The sequence below is a fragment of the Panthera uncia genome, assembly GCF_023721935.1.
Source record: "Panthera uncia isolate 11264 chromosome D3 unlocalized genomic scaffold, Puncia_PCG_1.0 HiC_scaffold_8, whole genome shotgun sequence".
NCBI lineage: Eukaryota > Metazoa > Chordata > Mammalia > Carnivora > Felidae > Panthera > Panthera uncia.
In genome coordinates this window covers 15,461,670-15,466,124 of record NW_026057586.1, presented here as the reverse complement: position 1 = coordinate 15,466,124, position 4,455 = coordinate 15,461,670, and the positions used below count along the sequence as shown (strand labels likewise).

Sequence of the window (4,455 nt, the reverse complement as noted above, 5' to 3'; positions counted from 1 at the left end):
AGAACTGGGAGAAATTAATTTTAGCAATATATATTTAACTCAATATATCCAAAATACTCTCACTTCGACTTATAATCAACATTCAAATTACTTTTTAATTTCTTTTTAATGTTTATTTAGTTTTGAGAGACAGAACATGAACGGGGGAAGGGCAGACAGAAAGGGAGACACAGAATCTGAAGCAGGTTCCAGGCCCCAAGCTGTCAGCACAGAGCTAGATGCTGGTTGGGCTTGAACCCACGAACGTGAGATCATGACCTGAGCCGAAGCTGGATGCTTAACCCAGGCGCCCCACACTGAAATTATTAATTTGATATTTTACATTCTTGTTTTCTTTCTGCTAAGTTTTGAAACTTAGTGTGTATTTGATGCTTACTGAACATCTTAATTTCCACTAGCCACATTGCACATTCTCTGTAGCCTTGTGTGTGACTAGAAGCTAATAATGTACAGCGTGACTTAGGCATTAAGAGTCACTAGCATTACCTTGTCCTGTAGTAAGGGCAATGTCAACATGGTCCTCACTATGTTTAGCTTTCCATCCTGTCTGGTTTTCTCATACCGCTTCTCTTCTCTTTCTCCAGTCCTGTCCGTGGAGGTCACAAGTCATTCCACAATATTTCTTGTGCATCTACTATGCCAGAGGGTGTTCTAGTCACTAAAGAAACAGTAAAATACAGGTAAGTTCTCTGCCACCATCATGCTTATATTCTACTGGTCATATCGCTGTAGTTCTGTATCAGTTTTGGTCAGAAAAGCAGAGCCACTATTAATCATATAGAATCGGCCTTTTATTATAAGGACTAGACCTTGCACAATAATGGGGACTAGTTAAGTGGCCTATGCAAAGCAGTTATTTTTGCATCTAGTGTTTGGCCTGAAGTCAGCAGAGCTGGAGTCAGGAAGGAAAGATGGACGTAAACCGGAGTAGTGCAGGAAAAAACTGGAACCCGCAGAGAAAAACTGGGCTCATGATGTCTACTGGGAACCCGGATCTGTCTCTTGCCACTTTCAATCTTGATACTGTGTGTAATGGACAAATTAGCACCAAATACCTGACCCGGGACACCTAGAATCTAAAAGAAGAAATCGGGTGGGAGCTAGAGGAACCTCGGGTCTGCTGTGGCCCCACCCCCAAAGGGCCAACCAGCACATGGGCCATGACGTGAAGAACTACAGTAGCTCCTGCCCCACACCAGAATCCTAAAAGAAAGGGACACGGTGAAGAAGAATTTGAACTTGTTAATTGGACACAGTACAAATCCACTCTAATGTCTACCTCCTGGGGATTCCCCGTATCTTCCTCCCATACATTTACATTTGATTTTCCTCTGTTTTATCCTACCTGTTGTCAAGAAAACTTTCAAATATCGATTGTTTGGGAAAAAAAAGCCAAAGAGTACTTTGACAAAACAGGGTGTGTCTATACTGTTTGCAGGGTTTGTATAATACTTTACGTGCCCTGGAATACTGTAAACAGTAATAGCACTTCCTTTAAAACGAGACACAGAAAAGGAGGTATTCCACATGAGGAAACAATCCAGATATATCAAGGTTACCCCATTCAACTCATAAAAATTAATCTTTGTTTCATGAGGGTGTCATTCTTTCAGGTGTCATTCTCTCAGTAGTCAGTTCTGTGCTATAGTCCTTGATGCCCCCAGGAGATCACATAATCATTTTCCCTGACCAATCAATAATGATAAAGGACTTCTGAAAAAAAAAAGCCAAAGTGGGTGAAATTATTCCATTAAAAATTATTTCTACACAGCTGCTTAGAAGCTCACTGAAAACAGGAACAGCAAATCGTAATACCTAAGCTGGCCAAGAAGTACTTTTAACATCCCGGGAAATGGAACATTTACTTTTGGATCTCTGCTTTTCTGTAATACACGAACATCCGAAAACAGGAGCTAAGCACATATAATTAAACTTACAATTTTACTATTAATTGCAGATTGGTTTCTTAATGTGCATTTTAATGATCTCAATGCTACTTTTAACAATTACTTTGTTTTCATTCCATCAGTGGTAAAGAGTCATCGACAGTTTCAGTTTCCGTCAAGAAGTCGGCTTCCATGAATTCTCCCTTACTTACCTTCGGTGTAAATCTCCTGTAGACAGGGAGATTCAATTACTATAATGTTGGGGAAAATTAAGTGGGTTCATTAATGGACCTCTAGTGACAGTGCAAAGGAGTTTTTTGTTTTCTTTTTTTTCCATATGATGGACTTTGCAACATCTATCTGGGTTATTCAGATACATTATTCACTTAATCTGTTTTCTCTTTCTGTATTCTGAAGACTTTACCACACCAGATAAATTACTTCTGAATAAATTAGTAGTTAGTTGTTTAATTAATTATTTTTTTAAGATTTTAGTTTTAAGTAATCTTTACACCCAATGCGGGGCTCAAACTCACGACCCCAATATCAACCGTCACCTGCTTTACCAACTGAGCCAGCCAGGAGTCCCAGGAGTCAGTTTATTTATTTATGTGGAATTTACAAGTAATTATGTAAAATATCACCAGTAATTTTGCTGTCTTGGTTTCTGTCATTAACTGTAACAATTTCGATCCATTTATCACCAATTGTAAGAAAGAGCTAATGTGGAAAAAATTTCAATAGCACTGACAAAACACCATGGGAGTAACTTCTGATTCAGTGTTTAGCTTCTTACATTCTTCTACCTAATTTTTCCCAAAGTCAGTATCATTTTTCCCCATTCATGGTCTTATCTGTGATGAAATGTTCATAGAGTTAGTTAAGACTACAGGAAACACTTTAGGTCATCTATTTGAAGGGAATACATTAATGACCTCAACAAGTATTTTTGATATTTCTAACTCCTGATGACAGTATTTTATGGAATTAATTTAGCCTTGATAACATTTCTTCTCCTGAATTCCAGGAAAGTGGGCACGAATTTCACCTTTGTAATTTCACATGATTATCCTCACCTTTTATTTACCTAAATTCATGTTTTTATTACCTTGATTACAACCTACTACAGGACTTTTAATTATAAAATAACTTTTTACTGAGCATTCCTGTTGTGCTTGCCCTCTTCACATAAAATATCAAGTCTTCCCAATAAGTAAACAAAGTAAGTGTTACCATCCTTTTTAATCTACAAAGAAACAGAGGTTCAAAAAGAGCAAGTCACTTTCCCTAGATCATACAGCTCCATGAGTCAGCCCTAGACCTTGCATCTAGACCCTGTGCTCCTTCCTCTACAGTATATGGCTTTTCTTTTTTTCTTTTTCTTTTTTTTTGTTCCCCCCCCCAAAAAAAACATGCTTGTAATTCCAAAATGTCAAAGAGTTTTATTTTAATCTATGGATATATTTATAAGATTAGTTGCATACGTGTAGTATCTTCTCATAGCACAGATGCATTATACATATTGGGGTGCAAAATAATTTTCCCCCAGTTCTTTAATACTCTGCCACTCGGTTGATACCACCTACAACTGATAGTCATGATTCTGTCGATCTCTCTAAACAGATAAATTCTTTTTTTTTTAATTTTTTTTAACGTTTATTTATTTTTGAGACAGAGAGAGACAGAGCATGAATGGGGGAGGGTCAGAGAGAGGGAGACACAGAATAAACAGATAAATTCTTAACTTAATTTTTTGTACTTCCTCCCCTTCATTCCTAAAGTCATCAATTTTCATTTCTATTCATTCTTTCTAGGTATATAAGAATAACTTAAATTGTTGCTACATCTGCTCAAAGTATCACGATAAAGATAAAAATATCACATAAGTCCTTGGAATTTTCCAAATCCTATTATTATTGCTTGTTGTGGAAACACATTGAATAATACATGCAATTAAAATATACAGACATTCTAATTTTATTACACATCTAATTACACATCTAATCTATTACACATCTAATAGTTGCTAGGAGGATTTTATGGCCCATTTGACAACATAGACATTTATACTAATAGTCAAGGTACAACATGGCAGTTTATGATGAAGTTTACGAGAGCCATGTACAACTTTGGACAGATTATTTAAGCTGTTGGCAAAGATGGCCAAGGGGAGAGACTTCCAACAAGAAGTTGGGCCCATGTGAAAAAACAGCTGGTTGGCAGTCCAGCAATGGTCAGTGGCAGCCGAGCAAGGCAGTCCCTAGGAAGGGTCAGAGATTGGTTATAAAGAGGCGATTGAGTATATTAGTAAACATATCAAGGATAATAAGAGCTGTGTTTCTTAAGTGAGAAAAGGAACAATAAACTTTGATGTGTTGGATTTGAATTGGAAGAATCACTGTAAACTATAGGTCATTAAATATGTCTGTATATATACACATATACATACAATGTGTACATATACACTATATATACACACGCAATGTGTACATATATACTATATATACACACACGATTTGTATATATACACTATACATACACACACAATGTGTACATATATACTATAATA

The 4,455-nt window shown here is 36.6% G+C and overlaps 1 long non-coding RNA gene across 1 annotated transcript in view; it reads right to left on the bottom strand.

Moving 5' to 3' along the window:
* Positions 1-286: 286 nt before the first annotated feature.
* The window catches only part of LOC125914490 (uncharacterized), a 114,734-nt gene continuing 110,565 nt past the window's right edge, over positions 287-4,455 (bottom strand). The window contains exon 4 of the long non-coding RNA XR_007455322.1: positions 287-658. This is a non-coding gene — a long non-coding RNA (uncharacterized LOC125914490). The remainder of the gene's footprint in view (positions 659-4,455) is intronic.